Genomic DNA, 18,718 nt, shown 5'->3' with positions numbered 1-18,718 from the left:
TGAAATTATGACATTCTTTTGGGATTGGCTCTGGCTATCCCTCAATATATGTACCTCCCTTTAGAATGTCAGTGTTATTCATTGACACTGCCATATTTTGCTCAAAGAGTTGAATATTTTCCAAAACCCTGCAACCCATTTCCCCTATAAATTATTCTTATTAATGTTTCTATACTAAAATGCCTTACAGGATGCATTTCTTTTAGTGCAGGGGGCAATTTCAATATTTCAAAGACCCCTATAAATCAAGCATAGTGTTGTAAAAACGAGGCAATTTGGCTGGAAAAGCAAAGACATGGTTCCTGTCTGACATTTGCATCAGAAAGTCAGCCAAGCTTCTGAGTGCATTAGTCCATGGAAACAAGAGCCCTCTTATGATAAACAAGCATGCTGGAAGACAGGGTATTATCACAAAGAGGATTATTTATGCTAGTTCAAGAAACAAGAAAAGGAGAAAAATGTAATTCCCTTCAGATCTTGAGGCTGCTGATCAAATAAAAATTTCAAAGTAAATTTTGGAAAATTGGCTCTGAGAGTGCTAAAGATTTAGTCAGACAATAAGTGGGCATAGGGACCTGGGCATGATAGAATATAGACAAGTAAAAGGGTTAATGTTGAATTCTCTTGAAGTAGGATTTTAATTCTCTTATATATTAGAAACTACCCTAACTCCATTACAGATCTTATTGGAAATAAAATCATCTCTGTGGGTGAAAAGTAGGCTCACATTTACTCACACAGAAATGTACACTCATTTGGAAACACAGGTAGGAAGCTAAAAGAAGAGAAAATATACACTCAAAAACTACCCAAATATGCCGATTTATGAAATTTGCACAGTGATTCTTAGATCACAAACAAGCCTGGGGATGAAAAGCAGGGTCAAGGGTTTAAGCCAAATCCTTAGACTTCCAGACATTTAATATGTCTTTAAAATGCCAAACAATTAATAACTTCCAGTTTCTCTTTAACATGGTTCAAGAAAATTCTAACCTGAATTTTTCTTCAGTGTTTTTTACTCAAAACAAGGAGGACTTCTAATATATACGAATACATGATTTTTAATTATATCATAAATATAAAGAAGAATTTGGGACCATTATTAGATAATAGAGGTAACTGTGATGAGAGAAAATAAACACATATTTTACATACACTAGTACATAAACTAATCATAATGATCATGGTCACCTGTGGGAAAAGGCAAAATCATTTGAGAAAATGTAAACTAATGATTAAACACAACAGAATTGCAATTTGCAATTCTGTAGTCATGGCTTCAATCCCAGCTGTCTGCCTTTTATATGCTCTGTATCACTGGAAAAGATATTTAACCTCTCTGTTAAACATCTGTCTCAGTTACTGCATCTTTAAATGGAAATGACAAATATTTAACATTCAGATTGTTGTTAGCATTATAGTCTCTCAATTTAGTATAAAGCCAGGCACATATTAGGTACTCACTCAACACAACTATTGCACATTAATATAATGCAATATGATAAGTGCCTTTAAATGATCTGTAGATAACATTTAATTGAATTAATTTTAAAATAATTTGATTCAAGCTACATTAAATGAGTAATGATATATGTTCAAGAGATTAAGTATTGGAAAGCACAATTATCTGTCTAAAATACTCTTTAATTCCAAGAAGCATATTTATCAGTAAAATTCCTGAGTACTCAGGAAAAAGGGAGCCCTTGATGTGCAGCCATAATAAAACAGATGAGCAGATTGCACTGTGCAGGTTAGAGGCACCCTTAGGGCAGGTGACACATCTGCAAAAACAGTCATGCACATTCTGCCTTATAGCATCAAACAACAGTAACCTACTGTCAAATGAAAAACCCACCCCATCAGGCAATTGTCTTCATTACTCAGCACCAAGCAAGTGGGTCTGAGGGACGTTTACCATTGAATTGACCACCTGCTGTAGCGCTCTTGTGTCATAGGGACTCAAATTTGAAGCAATCGTCCATACTATGTCTCTGCAATTCTAGGTTACTCTGCAACCTAAACCCTAGGCTATATCTAATTCTCAATCCTAGGTTATATCTGAGATAAGAACATAGCAAACTAGCAAGGGATACTAACAAAATATAGGGGGTCCAGGATCAGTATCAGAAGAGCATGAAAATAATAAAGAACATAATTTTTAGGGGTGTGGACTTTATAAACTACTAAAATTAATCTAATAGTGTCTAATTCCATTTTTCCATCATTACAGTTCAATATTTTGCTGAATTCTGCACACTAGAAAGTTACTATATTATAGAACTCAATGAGTATGTATTACTCAAATATTAACTGATAACCAAAGAGCAAAATTTTTCCAAAGACTGCTTAATCTAGAATTTTGAATTTACTAACTGGTTTTTGGTGAGGAGATATTAATACAAGTTTGTGGGCCCAACACACAGTGAGGTCAAACAAACTGAAATGTCAGAGTTTGGAGTAGAGAAAGTTTTATTTCAGGGCCATGCAAGGAGAGGGATGGCTCATGCCCTAAAAAGCCCCAAGTTCCCTGAAGGTTCTCATAAAAACCAAGTGAAGAAGAGGGATTACAGGGTGATCAGTTTGTGCAAAAGTCTCTGGTTAATAATGAGGTAGCAGAGTGATGTCACAGGGGTTAATGCTTCAGCTCTTAGGCTCCAGGAGGCCTGGGGCTATGTGTTTATGGTTAATCTTCCATTTGTTTGGGGGGGCCTGGATACATCTGGAAAACAACTCAGGAAATGTACATCAAATACTATTATCTAGGTACTCCAGAGAGGAGCTAAAGCTGTTCTGGGGGAAGGCCTGTCCTGAGAGGGGCCCATAGGCTCCTGCTTGGATACAGGGGCATTAGAAGATGGGAAGGAAACTTAGAGGTGACCACTGTACTGGGAGATGCTGGGATCATATCCTTTTATTTCTTGCCACTGCTATTCATCAATTGGGTGCACGTGTGCTAAGTTGCTTCAGTTGTGTCAGATTCTTTGCAACCCTGTGGACGGTAGCCCACCCAGCTCCTCTGTCCATGGGATTCTCCAGACAAGAATACTGGAGTGGATTGCCATGCCCTCCTCCAGGGGATCTTCCTGACCCAGGGATCGAACCTGCATCTGTCTCCTGCATTGGCAGGTGGATTCTTTACCACCAGCACCACCTGGGAATCCCATTCATCAATTACTTCCATTAAAGAAATCAGCTGAGATTCTCTTTCTGACTATGATGCTAAGTATATAGGGACATCTGTTTTCAAATTCTAGGTTTTTGGCATGGAATATGTGTTTCCTTCTATGAAAATCTCCCTACTTCCATGCAAAGTTACCTACCAACAAAGCCTATAGGCAAATTATCTTTAATGGAAATTCATAGGGTAAAGAGAATGTCAAAACCAGTGGAATCTGAGTTTGTCTATGCTATGCTATGGTTAGTTGCTCAGTTGTGCCTGACCCTTTGTGACCCCATGGACTGTAGCCCACCAGGCTCCTCTGTCCATGCAGATTCTCCAGGCAAGAATACTGAAGTGGGTTGCCATGCCCTCCTCCAGGGGATCTTCACAACCCAGGGATCGAACCCAGGTCTCCCTCATTGCAGGTGGATTCTTTACCATCTGAGCCACTAGGGAAACCCGAGTTTTTCTAATATAATGAAAAAAAAAAAGTAAAAGCATTTAAAAGGTAAGAACTCCAAAATAAAATTAGATGGCTAATTGAAAAATTTTAATGCCTGGAAAAAGCACTAAAGATTATGCAATAATTGAGGCTGCTTAGAAATTTCTCCCCATGTTGAATATGTCATCTTTCTGCATATATATATCTATATATATACCCTAGCATTCATGTTGTCACTACCATAAGAAAAATGTTCTCTTACTTCTCTACCATTTTCCTAGATAGAAAGCACAAAAATCACTGTGTAAGCAATTCTTTCAAACATATATTTATTTATCCAGAGCAATTTTTAAACAATTTCATGGCTCATGAACATCTGACCTCAAAATTTTGGCAAATTGATAGGCCTTGTCCAATCTTTTTGTTTCTACATTTTTTATTATCTTGTCATCCCCATATTTTCAGGGTTGAATTTGTTTAGTATATAAATTTATATTACTTGTGTTCTCAGGATTGTTCTCTCAAGCTAAAAATTCAACTAAATGCTCATGGTTAAAAAAAGAATGGGGATTTTAACAACACAGGACACACAGCAGAGTCTCTGAGACCTGTGTAATCATGTAATTGAAAACAAATCATGCTTTTTTCCCCCTCCAAGGGCTTAACTCTAGCTACTACTTTCAATGATTTAATTTTCTTCCTGTTATGTCAGCTCCCACAAGATTGCCTGTAAAACACAGCCTTGCCAATGACACATGAACACTGCAGCTGCCTGTTTTCTGATGGGTTGCAAAACAGTATTAAGTAGCTAATTTTCCCTTCTCTTTTATAGCTGAGAACCTACTATAGTGCCTGCCTTGATTGTAATTGCCCTTCTTCTTTGATCTACACATTTAAGTGACTTTTGACAAGTAATTTCCTCTCTCTGAATTTCAACTATCTTATCCATTGAATATGGACAATAAGATCACCCTTAGAGAATTGTTGCAATGGCGTGCATGTGATACAGATTGCTAATTATTCCCCAGTATCCATTCTTCCTTTCTCCTTTTTAATAATTAAACCTCTGGGTTTCAGATGAGTGCATAGCTTTCTGGTTAAAGACTATATGTCCCAGACATCCTTGCAACTAGTTAAAACCCCCTCACTAAATTCTATCCAGTAATGTGATGGGAGTGATCTGTTAAACCCCTGCATGGTGTCCTTACAAGGAAGCTTCTTTTTTCTTTGTCCTCATTCTCCTTTGCACAGGCTGGGATGTGTACATTGGGATTGTGAATCAGCTTTGTCAAGCACCCAAGAGAACACTACACAGAGTGACAGAGAAACAAAAGAAAAGGAATATGGTGTGTAAAAGAATCTCATGGAGGTGAGACTCTAGTCTACTTATTTTAATGAAATTATACATGAGAAAGAGAGGTTCTTTTATCTTATTAAAATACTCAAGCCAAAACTCTAAATTACTCAATGAAAAAGCATGCAGTAATGCAGGCAATTGTTATTTTCCAAACATTGAAATCCATTGCATATTAAAGTCATACTATGATCCAGGTCAAAAATCTAAACTGAAAACTCACCAGGATTCTACACTTTTACTGTTTGTGAGCCAAGAGTGGCTGTTCCATTTTATAGCAGAGTACCCTGGGACTCAAAATAGGTAAACTTACTTCTCCATTATAACTATGAAGAAAATGTTAAACTAAAACACACATATACACAGACATAAGCATGCTTCTCCAATAGAAAATATTTAAGTGTATATTCTTGGGATAATGATTAGAAAGGTATATTGCATAGTGCATGCTGAAAAGAAGGGCCTCTGCCATTTGAAGTAGATAATATAAAATTATGCAATAAGTGTATTACTTATTTTGATGATTAATTTTATGTGTCGACTTGACTAGCCATGGGTTACCCAAATACAATATTTCTGGGTATATCTGTGAGGATGCTTCCAGATGAGATTAGCATTTGAATCATAGACTGCCTTCCCCAACGTGGTGAGCATCAAATTCCTTGAGGGCCTGAATACATCAAAACATGGAGAAAGAAGAATTCACCTCTTTTTCCCCTCTCACTGGTTGAGCTTGGTCATCTCATCTCATCTCTTCACATCTCATCACATCACATCTCATCATATCATCTCTTCTCTTTTCATGTTTATCTCTGACCCTGAGACTAGGATTTACTGCACTGGCTCCTCTGGTTCTCAAGTCTTTGTATTTGAACTGAATTACAATACCAGCTTTCCTGGGTCTACAGCCTTTAGAGGGCAGATTGTGAGTATCTCTATCTCCATAATTGTATGAGCCAGTTCTTCATAACAAATCTTTTATATCTATGTCCATATGATGAAGACATAGATATAAATATGGTCTTCCCTGTTGGCTCAATGGTAAAGACTCTCCTGCAGTGCAGGAGACACAGGATTGATCCATGGGCCAGGAAGATCCCCTGGAGAAGGAAATGGCAACCCACTCCAGTATTCTTGCCTGAGAAATCCCATGGACAGCGAAGTCTGGCAGGTTATAATCTGGGGTTGATAAACAGCCAGACACTACTGAGTGACTAAACAAAAACAACAACAACAGATAGCCTGCTATTACTAGTTCTGCTTTTCTGGAGAACCCTAATTAATACACCTGTAAACATGCAAATTTCATAAAAGAACTTATCAAACAGAAAAGTTATTTAATCATTTACTTAAACACCTGCAATTTCTTTTTCTTATTTTATTTTAATTAAATAACTAAAGACAATAGTATTTTCAGTCCATATAATGTGACAACCACAGTGGTATTATTGCTGGTGCTTTTGACCCCATGTGGCAATAAGCATTATTATCAGCCCCAATGCACAGAGGAAAAGGTAAGGTTTAAAAAACTTTCCCAAGATTATACAGCACAGAGGAATTAAAGATGAGATCTAAGGGTCGTCAACCACAACTTCATACCCCTTCTCAGTTGACTGAGAATATGAGCCAACTAGAATTATTGATCACCTACTGTGCTTGTGCTTAGACACAGGAGATATGGGTTCAGTCCTTGGGTTGGGAAGATCCCCTGGAGTAGGAGCCTCCAATGGGTCACATAGGCTCTTCTGCCAATGGAATTTTTCAGACAAGAATACTGAAGTGGTTGTCATTTGCTTTTCCAGGGGATCTTCCCTACCAGGGGATCAAACCCATGTCTCCTCTGTCTCCTGCATTGCAAGCAGATTCTTTACCTGCTGAGTCACTGGGGAAGCCCTGATCACCTACTATGAGTTCTTACTTTGATAGACAATGGAAGGTAATATAATAGTTATAAAATCATTACTTCTAACCCTCAGTAAATAGATATTTCTATTTAGAGGGAGGCAAAGAATACAGACATGAATGTTCAATTGTGTGTGTGTATGTGTGTGTGTGTGTGACAGAGGGAGGGGGAAAAGAAGCAGAAAATGACCATAAACCAAACAAATATCCCTCAAATGTTCTCCCTACCAATGTTATTTAAATTAAATGAAAGCCATGATAAAGTTCAATGATCTGCCGTATGATGGTGGTGTAAAACCTCTTCTCTCCTTAGGCATTTTTATTTCTAGCTTCACCAGAATGATGAACTACCTATTCATAAAAATAGTCTAGTAAAGAAAACGCAATAGACTATAAGCTGGAATTAGCATAGATTTCCAAAGAAACAAATCATGCCAGCAAACATGACTCTTTTTGTCATACCATTTGAAGATAAGTTGATTAAGGAAGGATTGCAGAAATATTGGATTATATTTGATTTATTCAGGCCCAAGTTAGTGTCTCAGGAAAACTAGTTCTCATATTAAGCAAAATTGCTATAGGTGTTGGATGAGCACTGTCAAATAGATTGCATACTGACTGAAAGGTCATAAAACAAGAGTAATCACAAATTGCCTGGCATTTAGATGAAAATGCCCTGACTACAAGAGTTTATGAAACAGACATAACCCAAAGTGATCACTGTGCCAGATATTTTTCTAAGCCTAAATATAGAAAAGCATAACTCTCCTATAAATAGGAGGACTAGAATACCATATAAAATAATAGCCTAAAGGGATATCTAGTATTTGCTCTCGTTTTTTAGTTTATCTATACATAATGCAAATATTACATATAGACTTCCCTGGTAGCTCACATGGTAAAGAATTTGCTTGCAATGCAGGAGACCTGAGTTCAATCCCTGGCTTGGGAAGATCCCTGGAGAGCGGAATGGCAACCCATTTCAGTATTCTTGCCTGGGAAATTCCATGGACAGAGGAGCCTGGTGGGATACAATCCATGGGATCGCAAAGAGACAGACACGACTGAGCGACTAACATTTTCACTTTCAATGCATATATTGAGCTTCCCAGATGGTGCTAGTGGTGAAGCCACCTGCCAATGCAGAAGACACAGGAGATATGGGTTCAGTCCTTGGTTTGGGAAGATCACCTGGAGTAGGAAATGGTAACTCACTCCAGTGTTCTTGCCTGTAAAATTCCAGGAACAGAGAAGCCTGGCAGGCTATAGTCCGTGGGGTAGCAAAGAGTCAGTCAGATACAATTGAGCACACACATATACACACAATGCATGTATTATCATTTCCATAACTTGGTCAACAAATGTGTACAGTCTATGGAAATCATCGCCAATATGTAGAGAAATTAGTTTATATTTTCTTAGTGTCTAATATATGTCATGCTGCTTCCCTGGTGGCTCTGTGGTAAAGAATCCGCCTGCCAATGCAAGAGACACAGGTTTGATCCCTGGGTCAGGAAGATTCCCTGGAAAAGGAAATAGCTACCCACTCCAGAATTCTTGCCTAGGAAATCCCATGGACAGAGAAATCTAGTGGGCTACAGTCCATGGGGTCACAAAAGATTCAGACACAACTTAGATACTGAACAACATGTGTCACACTTGAGCAAGGAGCTGGCCACAATTTCTCTTACATGTAGAACTTGTCTTCTCAATTTCCCCATAGTTTTGCTGTAAGGATTAAATATATTAATATATGTAAAGTGTTTACATTATCATTAACTTATTCGCAAAAGGTGGATAGCAAAAAGAGAAAATGCCCTTGCGTCTGGGAGACCTGAAGTCAAATCTCATTCTCCTAGTTTCTCCTTTGTGACCTGCAGCTATTTTGTTCACCTCTTTACACTTCAGTTCCTTGATAATTAAACTGAGGACCATACCTATCTTTTAAGATGGTTTAGGGATGAAAGGTAATGAACTCAATTTGCCCATCACCATGCCTGGCAAAATAAAAATTCTCATCGAAGGGAAGCTGTAATTGTTAACAAAATTACATTGCCCTTAGAGCTCACTGCTTCCATTTCAAATTCCAACAGTTGTTCAGACACTATTTATATTTTTTAATAAAAAATTCTGATTGTATGTACATAATGTTCTATGATTAAAAGTATATACATCCATAATCCTACAGACACACAAACTTATATCCCTAAACCCCTGAGCAAGTTTTTCTTCTATATTACTTTTTCTGCTGCCCTGTTTATTGAAAACATACCAGATGTTTGAGGAGTGGAGGGGTCACCTAAACTACTGTTCAATGTCAGACGTGGTAAATTACTCATCCTACACATACGTGTTCTTAACATCCAGAAGCATTTTGTATAGCTGTTGCTTGTTTCAAATCTACAGAAAAAAATACTTGAGATACTTGAGTTTTGATTTATGACTTAAATGAGATTAATTTATAAATAATACCTGTTTTCACACTTGCAAACCTTAGCTTGTTTTGATTTGACATTTATAATTCATTTTAAAGATTATTTTGTTTTCTATAAATCTCATGTGCCTTTATTTTAATTAAAAACAATTAACATTTACTGAGAACCTACTGTGTGCTAGGCCCTAGGAACAAAAATACAAAAATAACATGACCCTTGCTTTCTAAGAATTTGAAGTCTATTGCCAAATACAATTAGAGACTGCAATTAATTAAAGCAGAGCCACTACATATTTAGTTCCATCTCTAAAAGTGGTTAAAACTATAAGTAATTATTATTACAAAACATGATTAATTCCACTGATCTTTAATGCAAAGTATACAACAGTAATATAAGTCTGTACACAGCTTAAGGTGTTTTATAGTTAAAGCACATTCTTGTTTAGTCACTAAGTCACGTACAACTCTTTGCAACCCTATAGAGTGTGGCCTGCCAGGCTCCTCTGTCCACGGGATTTTCCAGGCAAGAATACTGCAATGGGTTGCCATCTCCTTCTCCAGCTAAAGTACATATGCAAGTTCAAACCTTCTAGTTGATTTTTGTTTTGTGTGTTTACTGGCTTGCTTGCTTTTTTTCCATTTTAGTTAATCAACGCCACCTGAGTTTTGGGCTGGGGAAGAGGGTACCTGAGACACTACAGAACTTCTCTGTCAATGAAAATTTATTAATATCCAGGCTGTTTTAAAATTGGTATATTTTCCTGAACCTAGGGGGGGAAATATCTAAAAATTGAAGTTCACTGTAAAGTGAATAGAGATTTATTGTGGGTAAAATGTAAAATATCTCATATAAGGTATATGCGCTTGGCATCTAACAGAGGCTCTATAAATATTTATTGAATAAAATCATCTACAATGTTATTTGATCAGAGCTAGGTATTTGAAAATATATAATACATATAGGAAAGTGAATGAAAAAGCAGTACCAAAATGTCATTCAGTCTCCAGTTTGTAAAAGAGTGAAAAAAAGTGTCCCCTCATTTTCTATACCACACACTCTGTGCCCCAAGTATTGGATGAAATTAATAACTGTTACATTGACCTGAAAAATAAAAGTTGAGATATAAAGCCACCATCTCACAGTCTCCATGCACTAGACAATTTTTATATGCATGATTACTTATAATCATCTCAAAAAATATTTCAGGAATACAGGACAGTTCTTATATTCATTTTTAAAATGAGAAATCTGTCAGGAAAGAAATTTCACAATGTTATATAACTAGTAACGAGCAGTGTAATAAGTTTCAAGTATTCCAACTCCATAATGTAATTTTCTAGTGGGAATATGTAGGACATTTTTTTTTTTTGACCACTTTAACTCTCAAGCCACCTATACCCTCTCTAATACACTATATTTGTCTTATGTTCCAGATAATTCCAATACACTTGTGCAGATTATTTACCATCCTATTGGCCTCTTAGTTCCTTGTATATCTCTCCTCCAGTGTTGATGTCAACTCACCCACCACTGTCACTCACTCCTGTAACTCCACCTCAATGTTCTCATTTTCATCTATAATCATTGTTCCATATTTATCCACTTGAAATTCCAAGTCCAACTATCCTTCTGTAGCACCGTGAGCTAGATTCCATTGATCCTACTCTCTCTCTTTTTTCACCTTGAGATGCTCAACAATTACAGTCATTATCTTTTCTATACCCCAAACTCCCTCACTTCTCTTTTCTTTCATCATATGGTTACATTAATCTGAGAAGTGCAGGTGAAATAATAAGGAACTAAAGTTGTTATTTAGTTGCTAAGTCATGTCAAACTCTTTACAGCCCCATGGATGGTTGTAAAGAGTTGGAACATGGATGCCAGGTTCCTTCATTCATGGGATTTCTCAAGCAAGAATACTGGAGTGGGTTGCCATTTCATTCTTCAGTGGATCTTTCTGACCCAGGGATCGAACCCACATCTCCTGCATTGACAGGTGGATTCTTTAATGCTGAGCCACTGGGGAAGCCCAGTAAGGAGCTATGAAAATGCAATTCCATTTTCCTAGCATTCTGAGAAGTGGGTGACTCAGTCCTTGATTTACATGACAGAAAACTGATCTTCATGGGATTAAGTGTCTTGTTCAATGTGAAAGCATTATTTTTAGGTAGTCTGGGAGTATATTTCCAGAAGAAATTAGCATTTGACTGGCAGACCTAGTAAAGATTAAATGTTATTACCATGAGTAGGCATCACCAAGTCCATCAAAGGACTGAACAGAACCAAAAGGCAGAAGACGGGGGAATTTGTTATCTTGCTTGGCCTAGGACATCCATCTTCTCCTGTCCTCAGACACTGACACTCTTGATTCTTGGATGTTTGAATTCGGACTGAAATTATACAACCTTCTTCTCTGAGCCTCAGCTTTCAAATGGCAGATTGTGCAACTCCTTGACCATCACATGAGTCAATATCTCATAATAAATCTCTTTCTATATATCTATATCCTATTGGTTCTGTTTGTGAACTCTATGACAACAAAGAAAGCACAGAGACATAATTTAAATTCAGCTTCCCTAAAGAGATAAAACTTGGTAGAAAAACATCTTATAAGCCCAGAAACCCTTAGATTGTAATTCCAAAAACATACACTATGACTTAGTATAAAATATTAAAAGCACTTAGAAAAGCAATTGGCAGCTAATGAGCACTATATACACACTAGCTATGTCAAAATTATTTAAGATAATGTATTTTGCCTATTTTTTAATATAGAAGATAAAAATTCAACATATTGATTTGAAATTATTGTGTTAGGATTTTCCAGTTCAAAGCAGTTCACCACATGGTGAGAAAGACTGATCAGAGAAATTATAAAGCAATGTGGTAAATACGCTTTGTTAGCATCTTTATTGGATGCAAATAAAGTTGAAAGAGGGGTACCTGACTCAGCCAGGGGTAGAGGGAGAGCCACAGTCAGGAAAGTTCTTAGGAAAATCTAGCAGAGTTTTGGCACAGTCTAAGAAACCAGTAGATAATAGATAGTAGTAAATGTTATTCTTTTCTGTATTTTTAAGCCTATTGCATTTTTACTTAACTCTAGCCAAATTCTCTAGAATTTCTGTTCATTCTTAGACCAGGTAGGCAAAATTTGTCCTTCACTAGTATTCTTTATAAGCATTTAAGATAGTGAAGAAACAGAGAAGGAAGAAAAAAGGCAGGAGAAAAATACTCAAAAAAAGGTAGGATATGGACTTCCCTGGTGGTCCAGTGGCTAAGACTCCATGTTCCCAGTGCAGTGGACCTGGTCAGGGAAAAGATCCCACATGCCCCAACTAAGGATCCTCCTTACCATAACTAAAGGAGCTTGTATGTCTCAACAAAGATTAGGGGAAAAAAAAAAATCCCACGTGCTGCAATGAAGACCCAACAGAGCCAAATAAATATTCAGTTCAGTTCAGTTCAGTCGCTCAGTCATGTCCGACTCTTTGCAACCCCATGAACTGCAGCACACCAGGCCTCCCTGTCCATCACCAACTCCCAGAGTTCACCCAAACTCATGTCCATCGAGTCGGTGATGCCATCCAGCCATCTCATCCTCCATCGTCCCCTTTTCCTCCTGCCCCCAATCCCTCCCAGCATCAGAGACTTTTCCAAGGAGTCAACTCTTTGCATGAGGTGGCCAAAGTATTGGAGTTTCAGCTTTAGCATCAGTCCTTCCAATGAACACCCAGGACTGATCTCCTTTAGAATGGACTGGTTGGATCTCCTTGCTGTCCAAGGGACTCTCAATAGTCTTCTCCAACACCACAGTTCAAAAGCATCAATTCTTCAGCCCTCAGCTTTCTTCACAGTCCAACTTTCACATCCATACATGACCACTGGAAAAACCATAGCCTTGACTAGACGGATCTTTGTTAAATTACCAAAATCCTCTGGATCATGGAAAAAGGAAGAGAGTTCCAGAAAAACATCTATTTCTGCTTTATTGACTATGCCAAAGCCTTTGACTGTGTGGATCACAATAAACTGTTGAAAATTCTGAAAGAGATGGGAATACTAGACCACCTTACCTGCCTCTTGAGAAATCTATATGCAGGTCAGGAAGCAACAGTTAGGACTGGACATGGAACAACAGACTGGTTCCAAATAGGAAAAGGAGTACGTCAAGGCTGTATATTGTCACCTTGCTTATTTAACTTATATGCAGAGTACATCATGAGAAATGCTGGGCTGGAAGAAGCACAAGCTGGAATCAAGATTGCCAGGAGAAATATCAATAACCTCAGATATGCAGATGACACCACCCTTATGGCAGAAAGTGAAGAGGAACTAAAAGCTTTTTGATGAAAGTGAAAGAGGAGAGTGAAAAAGTTGGCTTAATGCTCAACATTCAGAAAACGAAGATCATGACATCAGGTCCCATCACTTCATGGGAAATATATGGAGAAACAGTGGAAACTGTGTCAGACTTTATTTTGGGGGGCTCCAAAATCACTGCAGATGGTGACTGCAACCATGAAATTAAAAGACATTTACTCCTTAGAAGGAAAGTTATGACCAACCTAGATAGCATATTAAAAAGCAGAGATATTACTTTGCCAACAAAGGTCCGTCTAGTCAAGGCTATGGTTTTTCCAGTGGTCATGTATAGATGTAATATATATATGAAGGTAGTATTTTACATATATATATATAGATATATATATATATATAAAGGTAGTTTAATGACCAATCCTGTCAGAGCACCACCTAAAAGCATATTGTTTACCTGAGTTCTTTGGGTGCAAGGAGTAAAAGATCTTATATTATTAATAACCTAAATATTAAAAGGGAACTGTTGAGTTGAGATTTCTTATAGGGCTTCCCTGATAGCTCAAAGTATCAGGAGGTAAAGAATCCTCCTGCAAGGCAGCAGACTCCCGTTTGATTTCTAGGTTGGGAAGCTCTGCTGGAGAAGGGATAGACTACCCAGTATTCTTGGGCTTCCCTTGTGGCTCAGCTGGTAAAGAATCCGCCTGCAATGCGGGAGACCTGGGTTCTATCCCTGGGTTGGGAAGATCTCCTGGAGAAAGGAAAGGTTAGCCACTCCAGTATTCTGGCCTGGAGAATTCCATGGACTGTATATAGTCCATGGGGTTGCAAAGAGTCATACACAACTGAGTGTCTTTCACTTTCAGTTTTACTTTCATAGGGAAATAAAAATTTCTTAGACTCCAAAGATTGAAATAAAAGTATATCCAGACTTCAAGCTGAAGGAAAAGCACAGGAATTTAACCACTGAGGCCACTCCCTTCACATGGTCTCTTTTGTGTTAGCTAGTTGTTTCATTTCTCTTCCCAACAAGCTGCCTCTGCTTATTTTACCACCTTCTTAGAGATAATACATGACCAACAAGTGCATCTATACTCACTGAACTCCCAGTCTTCGGGCCAGCCACTTAATGATTATGGTCTCCACATTTCTAAAATAATTTTTCCATATTAGGGAGAAATTTCCACATTCCTAGTTATATGCTGCATGCTGGTAATAAAATAGCATGACAAAAGAGAGTCTCTTCTCACAAAGAACTCAATGTTTATTGGGAAAGAGTTGCCCAGTAAATTATCCATATTAATTTTTCCTTTCTTACAACAAGTATTTATTGGGTATCCACTATGAATATGTATAAGATACCATCATAAACAGATACAAACACAGTCTCTGTTCTTAGGAAACTATGAAAGTTTTTTATTTTGAGGTAGGTCAGACTTTAATCAAATAATCACACAAACATGAATAGAGATTGGAACATATTATAATGGAGAAGTTCACCACATTCTAAAAGTATCTAAGACACTTGACCTTGTCAAGGAAGTCATTGAAACGTCAGTTTCACTGAACATGGGACAATTGAGCTGAAATATGAATACATAGGAGGAACCTAACAAAAGGAAGAAGGATGGACACTCCATATAGAAGGAAAAAAGTCTGGAAAATTCCTGTAGCAGGAAAAAAGGATTTGGCCAAAGACGTATAAAAAGTCACTATGGATGGTCCACAGAGTGTAAGCACATGAGAAATGAAGTTATAGTTCAGCTGGGCTTATCTGTACTGCAGTTTGTAGGCCAGGTAACATGATGTGAAGATATTTAGAGTTTTAAAGATGTGAGTGATCAGTTATACCATCCAATTCATGCTTTGAAAACATAACTGCCTACAGTAATGAGAAGGAATTAGAAGGGATTGGAGGTGTGATGGTTAAATTTGATGTGTCAACTTGGCTAAAATATAGTATTCAATTATTTGGTCAAACAGTATAGATACTGCTGTGAAGGTATTGTTTAGACATGATTAATGTCTACACTCAGTTGACTTTAAGCAAAGGAAATTACCCTCCACAATATGGGTGGATCTCATGTAACCAGTTGAAGATTTTGTTAGGAAGTTAGGCATGAGCAACAAGGGGTGGCATAGCCAAAAAAGGATACAAGCTGATATCTAAACCCTATTCCAGAGACACCCAGAGGAGAGCACAGATAGGCTACAAAATAACCACAGAAACTTTTCTAATTCCTGTACATGGACTTTGGGCACACAGTGGATACAAAGTAACCACAGGGGCTTCTCCAAGTAACCTTAGGCAGCTAGATCAGATCAGATCAGTCACTCAGTCGTGTCCGACTCTTTGTGACCCCATGAATCGCAGCACTTTAAGTGTTCATAAATATTGTATACATATACACATCTGATTATAACAGACTGAATTATGGGAAGATAGGTGCAATAGAAATGTTGTTATATAACTTGCAACGGTCAACTGGCCTTGAGTGTATGCTGCCTTCGTTTCCTCTGAGAACTAAGATAGATCAAGCAACACCCTGGAAGCTATACAGATGCTCCAGGCAAATATATAGATACATTTCAATACTTTCCTTTGGCTTTTTATTGATGTGGAAAGACACCATGGTCATATTTAACCAATCCTTATCTGACTCCCAGTATGTTAGGGTCTTAAAAGAAGCCCAAAAGTATGCCTCAGGGCTTCACATGTCAAGCAATAGATATCCTGTGGGGGAAACTTCAGTCCCTTCCTCAGATCCCTGAACACTTTTGGGAAAGGGACCACTTGGAATTATCCCCTTTCCTGATTGCTTGGTGGGGTTAAGGGATTCCGATCTGAGAGCCAGATGTCCCCAGATCAGGACATAGGTCACAAGGCAGCTTGTGAGACTCATTTGGGATCCTCTTTACTGGAGTTGGGCATCCCCAGGAACTCCAGTGGAGAGATGTTAGATGGGCCTGAGTGGAAGGATTGGATAAACTTGTTGGCAATTTGTCCACTCTGGGTAGGAAGAGAGAGCCTGATGTAAAGCAATCCAAACCTGTGCCCAGAGACTGGGAACTTGGTGAAACAGCCACAAACCTAGTTCTTTTATCACCCTGAGAGTATGTAAGTCATTGATTTCTCCCCCTAGTCCCCTGTAATAATAGTTTAGGGTATCACTAGTGATAAATATTTCATTTATGATAAATATTCCTGAAGACTGACTTTCAGGTAATAACATAAATAATCATAAAGGAATGGGTTATCTGGTCCTGTTAGTGGTGTTAAGAGTAGTCTAATGGTAAGCTAGGTAGATCTGTGTCACCTCCAGAGAGGGCAGGGTTCTGGTTGTAGGCATAAAGCAGCTTAGGGGCCAGGGACTGCTAAACTTACAGAAAATGACAAGGGGTAATATCTGTGGGATATTTAAGGGAAGTTTATGACCAACAGCATATTAAAAAGCAGAGACATTACTTTGCCAACAAAGGTCCATCTAGTCAAGGTTATGGTTTCTCCAGTGGTCATGTATGGATGTGAGAATTGGACTATAAAGAAAGCTGAGTGCAGATGAATTGATGCTTTTGAACTGTGGTGTTGGAGAAGACTCTTGAGAGTCCCTAGGACTGCAAGGAGATCCAACCAGTCCATCCTAAAGGAGATAAGTCCTGAGTGTTCATTGGAAGGACTGATGCTGAAGCTGAAACTCCAATACTTTGGGCACCTGATGAGAAGAGCTGAGTCATTTGGAAAGACCTTGATGCTTGGAAAGATTGAAGGCAGGAGGAGAAGGAGATGACAGAGGATAAGATGGTTGAATGGCATCACCGACTCAATTGGACATGAGTTTGGGTAAACTCCGGGAGTTGATGATGGACAGGGAGGCCTGGCATGCTGCAGTCCATGGGGTTGCAAACAGTTGTACACAACTGAGTGACTGAGCTGAATTGAACTGAATATCTGTGGATTTTCAAATAAAAGAATTTGATATCTGAGGACTCTACTGTCTGACAGCCAAGCTGAGGCTTGATTATTTAGTAGGTCTGGTCCTTGGTAAACAGTTAAAACCTGAATGGCAGCTCCCAGAGTAAATTTAATGCAAACAAGTATTGTGATTCGGGTGCCAACTGGATGCAAAAGAAGGCCTCTTTCAAGTCCAGGACTGAGAACCAACTGCTGTCCAGCAGTACTTTCCCCAGAAGTCATATATAAGGATTAGAGACTATTGGGTGTAAAGATACAATGCTCTCAATAAGACTTGGATGAGGTGATAGATGCCATTTGATTTGATATCAAAAGGAGTATTCCAGGAAAACTTGTTTTCTTATGAAAGAGAAATATGAAATCTAGTTCCGCACCAGCCTATTCTTAATAAAGTCCATTTCTCTAATTAAATTTAATCCAACATAGAAGACCTTGACCACATACAAAATTCTTCTCTCAGTGTTCCCCTTCCACAAACTTTCTGCCACTTTCTGTAGGCATACTTTGTTACTTATTCTTTCAGTTCCAAAATAGCCAGCACTAGGAAAAAGTCCAAAATTCAAAAAAAGGGCTTCTCTTGTGACTCAGCGGGTAAAGAATCCTCCTGCAATGCGGAAGACCTGGGTTCAATCCCTGGGTTGGGAAGATCCCCTGGAGAAGGGAAAGGCTACCCACTCCAGTATTCTGGCCTGGAGAATCCCCATAGATAGTCCATGGGTTGCAGACTGGGTGATTTTCACTTTTGAGGACAGAATCATGCTTTTTCCTTTCAGAAAAATGTATTTCCATTTCTCATACCTTCTTTTTCTGAAAACACTCATTCTACTTTCCATAAGCAACCATAAATCGTCTTCTTCATTAGCATTCTAGAGATTGGTAGTGGACATCTCAAGGCAGAACCAAACATCTATAGTTTCTTTCTCACAAGACAAAAAAGTAAGTAAATTTAGACCTATTTAGCAATTAATGTTCCAATAATAAAAACAATATGCGCTTGACTTTCAGTAACCTTAGGTACAATGAAACTATTATACTTCATGTTGAGGACACTAAAGACAAGTCTGTATTAATTCAACCTACAAACTGAAGCCAGGTAAGTCCCTCAGCTGCATCCAGAGCCACACACCTGTTCACAGAC

This window comes from Bison bison, unplaced genomic scaffold (assembly GCF_000754665.1).
Source record: "Bison bison bison isolate TAMUID 2011002044 unplaced genomic scaffold, Bison_UMD1.0 scf7180017864464, whole genome shotgun sequence".
Classification (NCBI taxonomy): Eukaryota; Metazoa; Chordata; class Mammalia; order Artiodactyla; family Bovidae; genus Bison; species Bison bison.
This window is presented reverse-complemented; position numbering follows the sequence as displayed.